This window comes from Phyllobates terribilis, unplaced genomic scaffold, assembly GCF_046119375.1.
Source record: "Phyllobates terribilis strain yellow unplaced genomic scaffold, ASM4611937v1 Scaffold_71__1_contigs__length_7168151, whole genome shotgun sequence".
Lineage (NCBI taxonomy): Eukaryota > Metazoa > Chordata > Amphibia > Anura > Dendrobatidae > Phyllobates > Phyllobates terribilis.
Genome location: NW_027362831.1, coordinates 2,556,408 through 2,568,463, shown reverse-complemented (window position 1 = coordinate 2,568,463; position 12,056 = coordinate 2,556,408).

The following is a 12,056-nucleotide window of genomic DNA, read 5'->3' as shown; positions in this document are numbered from 1 at the left end:
AGTGCATGAAAATAATAAAGCGTACTTAGTTAACATAATTTTGATCTAAATAATGCGAAAGCCATCCCGCCCCGTAACGGTGACCCTTATGGGACAGTCCTAACTCTAATATTTAAAACTTTACCGTTATTTGTGTATTGTGTTTCTGTCTTTGTCTTCTACTGCTATGTGAGTTACAGGAAAACACTGGACTAAAATCACTGACTGCGGTGGATTCCCCAATAAAATGTACATTTTATTTCCTTAAATAACATTTTCCTATACACACCTTACCTAATAATCGTGACATTTTGTGGAGCGTGCCAAATATTACCCTCCATTTAAAGCCTGCCAGCTGTGTTTTGTTGAACCTATTCACACTTGGTCGCAGACCAATACCACACTACAAGACCAGTGCCTAAAACCGTGATTTATACAGCTGACATGTACCCTCAACAGCCGCGGGTGGAATCGCGATCCACTTGTGGCTGTTAACATGTTAAATGCTGCTGTCTGTAGCGTCGGCGTCCCTGCCTCCTGCTAGGCAGGGACGCCGTTCCCCTCACCTCTCCGCTCCATGCCCGGCAGCTTCCTCCCGCTATGCTGGCAGCGCGCGCTGCTTCCCGGCCTCTGTACTTAGGGCACGCGCGCATGCGCTCTCCCTCTCTTAAAGGGGCCGCGCGCACCGTCCTAAGGAGTCCCCGGCCAATGGCCGGAGGACCTCACCATATATAAGGCACCTCCTCCAAAATGGAGGTGCCCGAGCAATGTTGTTGCAAAGCCTTTCAACTCTGCTTCAGCCCTCAGGTCCCGTTACCAGATACCTGCCAGTTACCTGCCAGATCTCTGCTTGATACCTACCTGATTCCTGTCTATCTGCTTGCATTCCTGCGGTCCGACAGTCTGCCTTCCAACACCTGTCAGTGTGTCTATGGATCTGCCCGCCCACTCACCTGGGAGCGCTCACCTGCTACCTGCCTGCTAGCCTACCTGGAGGCTCTGCCGTCACTTGCCGTGACCACCTACCTGTCCAGAGACTCCTGCCCGCTTACCTGGGAGCGCTCACCTGCTACCTGCCTGCTAGCCTATCTGGAGGCTCTGCCGTCACATGCCGTGACCATCTGCCTGTCCAGAGACTCTTGCCCGCTCACCTGGCAGCGCTCACCTGCTACCTGCCTGCTAGCCTATCTAAAGACTCTTATCCTGCTGTCACTTGCCGTGACCACCTGCCTATCTAGAGACTCTTATCCTACTGTCACTTGCCGTGACCATCCGCCTGTCAAGAGACTGTCCCCGTCACTTGCCGTGACCTCCTGCCCTTCTACCCTGAGACTGTCCCTGTCACTTGCCGTGACTACCTGCCCGCCTTCCCTGGGAGCCACCCGCTTCCTTACAAGGACTGCCCCTTTGTATAGTTTCTCTGAGGTTCCACCTCCCAGACCCGTTACACTGTCAATCTCTGACAGCGGCATTTAACAGCGCCGCGCCGGAAGCGCGTCACTTACCCCGCCCATCTGTGACCCCGTCACGTAATCGCGGGTCACTGATGGGTGGGCATGACAACCCTGGGTCTGCAGCAGACCCCAGTGATTGTCATGTACTGACTCTATGAGCGCCACCTAGTGGTCGGCGCTCATAGCACAGGAGCATTTCTGCTACATAGAGCTGATCTGCTCATCCCCTGTTTGTAGCAGAGGTGATTGGACAGTTGCTGCTTCTAGCCTCCTAATGAGACTATAGAAGCAAGCAAAAAGTGTAAAAAAAAAAAATGTTTTTAAAAATATAAAAAAAAATTAAAAATATATAAAAGTTTAAATCACCCCCCTTTCGCCCCATTCCAAATAAAATTCTAAAAATACCACCCACATACACATATTTGCTATTGCCGTGCTCAGAATCGCCCGATCTATCAATATAAAAAAAGAATTAATCCAATCGGTAAACGACGTAACGAGAAAAAAATTCTAAACGCCAGAATTACGTTTTTTGGTCGCCGCAACATTGTAATAAAATGCAATAACGGGCGATCAAAACATCAGATCTACCCCAAAATGGTATCAATAAAAACTTCAGCTCGGCGTGCAAAAAATAAACCCGGCCCCAGATCCCGAAAAATGGAGACGCTACGGGTCTTGTAAAATGGTTCCATTTTATTTTTTAATTATGGCACTTTGCAAAGCACTTCATTAGTTTCTTTGGCGTCATATCCATAAAATGATGATATTAAAGTGGCCTCCAGACCCTGCTTTTCCCCAGTGCAGGAGCGTTGCTGGGGTCCTAAGAGATCAGGGACCCCTGCCCCAAAGTACATGTTTCCCCCTATAACTTCCCTGTCACTTAAAAGAGGATTTATACATATATAATTACAGTATACCACTGTTACTAATCTAAAATACACTATACAAAGACCAATATTCCCAAAATTACTACTATACAAGGCCAAAATGATCCTGCTACACAATGTCCTCTACCATCACCACCACACAGCGAGTCCATATATGAAAGAAAACCCTGCAGGGTAAAAGACCATCAAAGGAGTCCAGGGAGTATAAAATCTATCATATTTATTCAGCAATAGAAAAATAGGATGATGGGGGAAGGGACACAACACATATGTGATTGTTAGACATGTAAGCAAAAAAAAGCAAGGCACGCAAGAAAGGGGCCATTCCTGGTATAATGGCTGTCTATAGTATCATCATGGGTATACTAAAATATCCCAAAATAGACACCGCATATATTCCACTGGGGGCAACAGTCATCATATGCAGGTGCATCTCACTAAATTACAATATCATCAAAAAGTTAATTTATTGGAGTTCTTCAATACAAAAAGTGAAACTCCTATATTATATAGAGTCATTATAGACAGAGAGATCTATTTCAAGTGTTTATTTCTGTTAAGGTTGACGATTATGGCTTACAGCCAATGAAAACACTAAAGTCAATATCTCAGTAAATTAGAATAATTAACATAAAACACCTGCAACGGCTTCGTAAGTGTTTAAAAATGTCCCATAGTCTGTTTCAGTAGGCTCCACAATCATGGGGAAAACTGCTGACTTGACAAATGCCAAGAAGGCAGTCATTGACACCATCCACAAGGTCCCAGAGTTCCAATTTTCCTTTGGAAATCAAGGTCCCAGAGTCTGGAGGAAGAGTGGAGAGGCCACAATCCAAGCTGCTTGAGGTCTAGGGTGAAGTTTCCACAATCACTGATGGTTTGGGGAGCCATGTCATCTGCTGGTGTAGGTCCACTGTGTTTTATCAACACCAAAGTCACGCAGCCGTCTACCAGGACATTTTACAGCACTTCATGCTTCCCTCTGCTGACAAGCTTTTTGTAGATGGAAATTTCATTCTCCAGCAGGACTTGGCACCTGTCCACACTGCCAAAAGTACCAATACCTGGTTTACACAACAGTATCACTGTGCTTGATTGGTCAGCAAACTCACATGACCTTAACCCCATAGAGAATCTATTATAGAGAATCTATGGGGTATTGTCAAGAGGAAGATAAGAGACACCAAACCAACAAAGCAGACGAGCTGAAGGCTGCTATCAAAGCCACCTGGGCTTCCATAACACCTCAGCAGTGCCACAGGCTGATCGCCTCCATGCCACGCCGCATTGATGCAGTAATTGATGCAAAAGGAGCCTGACCAAGTATTGAGTGCATTTACTGAACATACATTTCAGTAGACCAACATTTCGGATTTTAAAAACATTTTTCAAGCTGATGTTATAAAGTATTTTAATTTACTGAGATAATGACTTTTGTGATTTCATTGGCTATAAGCCATAATGAGTGGCGTACCGCCAATGATGGCAGGCCACACCACTGCTATGGGGCCCGTGAGCCTCGGGGGAGCGAGGAGGATAGGTGAGTATTGGGGGGTGGGAGGTTCCGGCGGCGGAGGAGCAGGCACACTCAGTAGCGGCTGCTGTAGCTACCACGTGTGTCCGCTGCTACAGGGGCATGAATATTACCTCTTCTCCACTTCCATGGGCGTGGAGAAGAGGGAATATTCATTCTCTTTAGTAGCGGGCACGGAGGAGCGCTGAGCCGTTCACCTGTTGGCATATTCACTCCTCTCCACGCCGGGACTATGAGCATTGACAAGCGTGAATATGCATTCTCTTTAGTAGCAGGCACTGTAAGCAGGAGCCACGGCTCAGCGCTCCTCCGTGCCCGCTACTAAAGAGAATGAATATTCCCTCTTCTCCACGCCCATGGAAGTGGAGAAGAGGTAATATTCATGTCCCTTTAGCAGCGGGCACACGTGGTAGCTACAGCAGCCGCTACTGAGTGTGCCCGCTCCTCCGCCGCCGCAACCTCCCACCCCCCAATACTCACCTATCCTCCTCGCTCCCCCGAGGCTCACGTGCTACATAGCAGTGGTGTGGCCTGAGGGTGTTCACTGCCAGATCCCCGACTATCAACTGATCGCCTGCAAGTCCTCATTTGGGGACAGGAGTTGTTCACACTTGGCATATTTTGTGATTCATGAGGGGAGGACAGTAGCCGGATATAGACTTTTTCTATAAAGTCAGATTAAAGGGGTTTTCAGGAATGAGGGGTGCCATATGTACCAGGATTGGGGGATGAGGGGTGCCATACACACCAGGATTGGTGATGAGGGAGCCATACATACCAGGATTGGGGGATGAGGGGGCCACACATAACAGGATTGGGGGATGAGGGGTACCATATGTACTAGGATTGAGGGATGAGGGGTGCCATACATACCAGGATTGGTGATGATGGAGCCATACATACCAGGATGGTGACATTTTACAGTACCTGCTGCATTTCCTACCCTAGGCTTATACTCAACTCAATACGTTTTCCCAGTTTTTTTGTGGTAAAATTAGGGGCCTCAGCTTATACTCAGGTCGTCTTATTTAAAACATATGGTATTTTAAAATCAGTGAGTATGTGGTGCCCATAATACTGCAGGACTGTGTGGTGCATTATACTATATGAGGGCTGCATTTTACCCTTTGGGGTGTGAAATATACTGTATGGAGGACTATGGGGAGTGCATTATACTATATGGAGGATTATGGGGGGTGCATTATACTATATGGAGGATTTTGGAGGGTGCATTATACTATATGGAGGATTATGGGTGGCATATTATACTATATGGAAGTCTATGTGGGGTCATTATGATATTTTGAGGGCTATGTGGGGGGCCGTTATACTGTATGAAAGCAATTATACGGTGTGAAGGTTTGTGTGGGGTCCATCATACTGTTTGGAGGGCTAGTGTGGGCCATTATACTGTATGTAGGCCCATTATACTGTATGGAGGGCTGTGTGGGAGTCACAGTTGGGGGAATCATACTGTGTTAGGGTCACCATACTTTGCCTTGGGAGTTGAAGTGGGGTACAATAAGGTCATTATACTGTTCATGTAGAGGCTAATGTGGAGGAATGCACCATGGGGTATCATACTGTGTTTGGGGGGCACTTTTATTGGCATCATACTTCATGGGGGCAATGAAAGAGGGATCTAGGACTTCAGTAGGAGGAACATTAGAAAAACGAAGTAAAGGCTGGAAAGTTGTGAGATCGGCTCTTCTGTGACACAGACAAATATTCATTTATTTTTTTGGTGGGGGGGTCCAATTAGAGCTTCTGCTATGGGGTCTCATGATTTCTATGTGCGCCCCTGGCCATAATCATCAACATTAACAGAAATAAACACTTGAAATAGATCACTTTGATTGTAATGATTTTATAGAATATATGAGTTTCATTTTCAGCATTGAAGAACTAAAATAAATAAACTTTTTGATATTCTAATTTAGTGAGATGCACCTGTGTATATATAAGGGGTGTGGGTGCCATCATACTATAAGGGGCTATGAGAGTCATCATGCTATATATAAGGGGCAGTGGGGCCATCATATTATATAAAATGGGGAGTGGGTGCCAGAATACAGTTTATAAGGGGCCGTGGGGCCATCATACAGTATAAAGGGAGCTGTAAGGGCCATAATATAGTGTACAAGTGGGTGTGGGGGCCAACATACAGTATATATTGGGCTGCGGGGGCCATCATACAGTACTGTATATATGGGGCTGTGAGGGCCATTATACAGGATATAGGTAGTTGTAGGGACAATCATGCCAGTTATAAGGAGTTATAGAGACCATCATACAGTGCATAGGGAGCTGTGGGGACCATCAGACAATGCATAGGGAGCTGTGGAGACCATCATACAGTGCATAGGGAGCTTTGGGGACCATTATGCAGTGCATAGGGAGCTGTGTGGACCATTATGCAGTGCATAGGGAGCTGTGGGGACCATTATGCAGTGCATAGGGAGCTGTGGGGACCATTATGCAGTGCATATGGAGCTGTGGGGACCATTATGCAGTGCATAGGGAGTTGTAGGGACCATCATACAGAGCGTAGGGAGCTGTGGGGAGTATCATACAGTACTTAAGGAGCCGTGGGGACCATCATACAGTGTATAAGGAGCCGTGGGGACCATCATACAGTGTATAAGGAGCCGTGGGGACCATCATACAGTGTATAAGGAGCCATGAGGACCATCATACAGTGCATAAGGAGCTGCAGGGACCATCATACAATGCGTAGAGAGCTGTGGGGACCATCAGAAAATGCATAGGGAGCTGTGGAAACCATCATACAGTGCCTGAGGAGCTGTGGGGACCATCATACAGTGCATAGGGAGATGTGGGGACCATCATACCGAGCGTAGGGAGCTGCGGGGACCATCATACAGTACATAAGGAGCCATGGGGACCATTATACAGTGTATAAGGGGCCATGGGGACCATCATTCAGTGCATGAGGAGCTGCGGGGACCATCATACAGTGCGTAGAGAGCTATGAGGACAATCATACAATGCATAGGGAGCTGTGGAGACCATCATACAATGCATAGGGAGCTGTGAAGACCATCATACAGTGCATAGGCCACTGTGGGGACCATCATACAGAGCATAGGGAGCTGTGGGGACCATCATACAGAGCATAGGGAGCTGTGGGGACCATCATACAGTGTCTAGGGAGCTGTGGGGACACTCATACAGTATCTAAGGAGCTGTGGGGACCATCATACAGTGTGTAGGGAGCTGTGGGGACCATCATACAGTGTATAGGGAAGTATGAGGACCATCATACAGTATCTAAGGAGCAACGAGCTGTGGGGACCATCATACAGTGCATAGTGAGCTGTGGGGACCATCATACAGAGCGTAGATAGCTGTGGGGACCATCATACAGTGCATAGGGAGCTGTGGGTTCCATAATACAGAGCTTAGATAGCTGTGGGGACCATCATACAGTGCATAGGGAGCTGTGGGTTCCATCATACAGAGCATAGGGAGCTGTGGGGACCCTCATACAGAGCATAGAGAGCTGTGGGGACCATTATGCAATGCATAGGGAGCTGTGGGGACCATCATACCGAGCGTAGGGAGCTGTGGGGACCATTATGCAGTGCATACGGAGCTGTGGGGACCATCATACAGTGCGTAGGGAGCTGTGGGGACCATCATACAGTGCATAGGGAGCTGTGGGGACCATCATACAGTGTGTAGTGAGCTGTTGGACTATCATACAATATACAGGGTGCTATGGGGGCACTAAGGACATTATTTATTTTAAATGGGTGCATCATCAGAAATTTCTTCTTTCACCTCCCAGAAATCATCGTCCATAGACTTGAAGAAGAACTTTGTAGTTGGGTGTAGTTTGATTGTGGATTTAAGGGGGCATTATTACTTAAAGGGGATACTCAACGGTATTTGTTGCTTGGAGGGAACACTTCAGATATTGAAACTTTCATAAGAGCATATCTGGCATTATTACTTGCTAGGCAGCACAGTGGGGTCTTTACTACTTTCTATGGGACGCTATTATTTTGATAGGTCCCCTCTATCTGGCACACAGTCTTTGTAGGATTAATTGGTGGAGGGTAATCATAGTAATGACATAATTTTTTAAGTATTGAGGTTCCTATTCCACGTCGGAAGAGCAGGCAGCATGGGGAGGTTGTGCAGGGTGGGAATAGATGGGGACGGTGCTGGAAATGTGAGAAGTCAGATGGTCTTTGTACAGTGTGTTTTTTATGTAGAGGCAATGGTCATATCATAATACTATGTACTCACTGTGTAGTGTTGATGGTAGAGGGCATTGTGTAGCGGGATTATTATTGCATTGTGTAGAAGTAATTTTGGGAATATTGGTCTTTCAGTTGTGTATTTTAGGTTAGCAACAATGGTGTACTGTAATTATATATGTATAGGTCCTCTTTTAAGTGGCGGGGAGGTTGTATGGGGAAACACCTACTTTGGGGCTTTGGCCCCTGATCTTTTAGGACCCTAGCAACGTTCCAGCATACAAGGGATATCGGGGGGCACAAAGTGTTCTGGAGGTTTCCTTTACAGTATAAAGCATTTTCCACACAGTATCCTTCCTCTGTAATATACTCCAGGACTGGTGAGGCGCACTGTCGCTCCCTATTTTGCCATAACTCGGCCTCAGCACTGCAGTGCTGATCAGCAGGTCTGCTTACTTGTTCTTCGGTTTCGCGCACTATGTCTTCCACTACTGGCGCCCATGAACCCTTGCACTCGTGACTTCCACTAGTACATGGGTCTCAAACTCGATAGAGTAAATGGGCCGCACTTAAAAAAAATTGTAAGCTGGCGGGCCGCATTCCTTTCAAATTTAACACAGTACAAAATTATTGTTAAACAATTATCTATTTGAACTACTATAACAATTCTCCATTACGTTACTATAATACTGCTAGGTTTAAACTTAACGGAAATTTGCCGGCTTACTCCACGTGCTTATTTAACAATCCAGTTTTCCACTTCAAGTGTCGCAGAATTCAATCTGGCTGCTCAGTTGGCAGCATTTGCCAGATAGGAGAATGTCAAGATTGGGCTTGAAATCATGAGTGTCGGCCAATCGCAATGTTGCACGAAGATGTTCATCTGTAAGTCTTGACCATAATGCTGATTTGTTAAGCTTCATTGAAGAGAAAAACTGTTCTTATACAGTACAGACCAAAAGTTTGGACACACCTTCTCATTTAAAGATTTTTCTATATTTTCATGACTATGAAAATTGTACATTCACACTTAGGCATCTAAACTATGAATTAACACATGTGGAATTATATACTTAACAAAAAAGTGTGAAACAACTGAAAATATGTCTTATATTCTAGGTTCTTCAAAGTAGCCACCTTTTGCTTTGATGACTGCTTTGCACACTCTTGGTATTCTCTTGATGAGCTTCAAGAGGTAGTCACCGGAAATGGTTTTCACTTCACAGGTGTGCCCTGTCAGGTTTAATAAGTGGGATTTCTTGCCTTATAAATGGGGTTGGGACCATCAGTTTTGTTGTGCAGAAGTCTGGTGGATACACAGCTGATAGTCCTACTGAATAAACTGTTAGAATTTGTATTATGGCAAGAAAAAAGCAGCTAAGTAAAGAAAAACGAGTGGCCATCATTACTTTAAGAAATGAAGATCAGACAGTCCGAAAAATTGGGAAAACTTTGAAAGTGTCCCCGAGTGCAGTTGCTAAAACCATCAAGCGCTACAAAGAAACTGGCTCACATGAGGACCGCCCCAGGAAAGGAAGACCAAGAGTTACCTCTGCTTCTGAGGATAAGTTTATCCGAGTCACCAGCCTCAGAAATCGCAGGTTAACAGCAGCTCAGATTAGAGACCAGGTCAATGCCACACAGAGTTCTAGCAGCAGACACATCTCTTCAACAACTGTTAAGAGGAGACTTTGTGCAGCAGGCCTTCATGGTAAAATAGCTGCTAGGAAACCACTGCTAAGGACAGGCAACAAGCAGAAGAGACTTGTTTGGGCTAAAGTACACAAGGAATGGACATTAGACCAGTAGAAATCTGTGCTTTGGTCTGATAAGTCCAAATTTGAGATCTTTGGTTCCAACCACCGTGTCTTTGTGCGACTCAGAAAAGGTGAACGGATGGACTCTACATGCTTGGTTCCCACCGTGAAGCATGGAGGAGGAGGTGTGATGGTGTGGGGGTGCTTTGCTGGTGAGACTGTTGGGGATTTATTCAAAATTGAAGGCATACTGAACCAGCATGGCTACGACAGCATCTTGCAGCGGCATGCTATTCCATGCAGTTTGCGTTTAGTTGGACCATCATTTATTTTTCAACAGGACAATGACCCCAAACACACCTCCAGGCTGTGTAAGGGCTATTTGACCAAGAAGGAGAGTGATGGGGTGCTACGTCAGATCACCTGGCCTCCACAGTCACCAGACCTGAACCCAATTGAGATGGTTTGGGGTGAGCTGGACCACAGAGTGAAGGCAAAAGGGCCAACAAGTGCTAAGCATCTCTGGGAACTCCTTCAAGATTGTTGGAAGACCATTTCCGGTGACTACCTCTTAAAGCTCATCAAGAGAATGCCAAGAGTGTGCAAAGCAGTCATCAAAGCAAAAGGTGGCTACTTTGAAGAACCTAGAATATAAGACATATTTTCAGTTGTTTCACACTTTTTTGTTAAGTATATAATTCCACATGTGTTAATTCATAGTTTTGATGCCTTCAGAGTGAATGTACAATTTTCAAAGTCATGAAAATACAGAAAAATCTTTAAATGAGAAGGTGTGTCCAAACTTTTCGTCTGTACTGTACGTATGTACTTCCGAACATGGCCATGATCCTGGCAGCGGCTTTAAGAAGATTTGGAAATTTTTCTCGTGCGACAAACCTATAGAGATCTGGAACAGCAATGTCCATATACTTCTGTTTAAGAACAGCGTCGCATTGCAAGTCCACAATCTCCATCTGCAGATCTTCTGAAACACAAGCAATGTCTACCGCAAACGGAGTGGCGAAGAGTGTAAATTCAGCTTCAAGATCCTGAAACCCATGAAAACGTCTATCAAACTCTTGTAGTAACTGAGAAATTATATTGGAAGAGTAGTTCAAGCGTTCGGGTTCAGCTCGTACCAGCGACTGCACAGCTGAGAAATGAGCCAAATTGCCAGACTGCAGCTGCTGGGCCACATAGACAGCTACATCTGATTGCTTTTATACCAGCAAACATCATTGTAATCATCTGCTTTGGGCCCTGGAGCTTCAAGTTGAGTGCGTTGAGGTGTTCTGTGACATCTGTTAGAAACACTAAGTCAGATAGAAAAGCTGGGAAGGAAAGTTGGAAAGCGTCTTTATCTTTCAGCGCCATAAAAATCTACCTCCTGTCTCAAAGCTAAACATCTTTTCAACCCTCTTCACCGACTCAACCATCTGACCTCGGTATGCTACAGCAAGTCTCCATATTCACTGTCCATATCAGACAGGAATGAAGTGAACGGCCTATGGTTAACACCTCTTGCCCGTATAAAGTTACCAGTCTTAAGCACAAAGTCCATAACTTCTTTCATTTGTACACTTTTTCCGCACAGCGCCCCCTGATGCAGAATGCAGTGTATAGCACTGAAAGGACCTGACAATGAACGCTGGCTTCGTTTTGCTTTCAATAATCCCACAACACCAATGTTTTCAGGACACATTGCTGGTGCCCCATCCGCTACCACAGACACCAGTTTATCCCATGGCGGTCCTGCTGGGTTAATACAACCTTCAAGCTCTTTAAAAATGTCCCGACCGGTCGTTGTGCCTTTCATTGGTAATAAATCCAATAATTCCTCGGTTATGTTTAGGTTTTCATCAACCCCACGAATGAACACAGCACAGTATGGAGTATCTGTTACCCTCAGTAAATGGTCGTGAATGATTTGCTCTCATGTTACTGAGTACAAAACTCGCTTTTCCAGAAGCTTCACTTGACCCGTTAATACTTGGGAAGTTTGGCTGTTTTTGAAGAGACGCTTTCATCTGCTGAAGCTTTTCCTCTCTGTTTGCCAGACATTGCTCCATACTGTCCTCCATGCTGCGTCATGTAATGACAACGCACATTGTAGTCCTTAAGCTGCGACAAATGAAGACAAATCAGACTCCGGGCTCTCTCTCTGACCTCTGTGACAAAATATAAGTTTTCCCACTTTTCCTGAAATATTCGTTTTT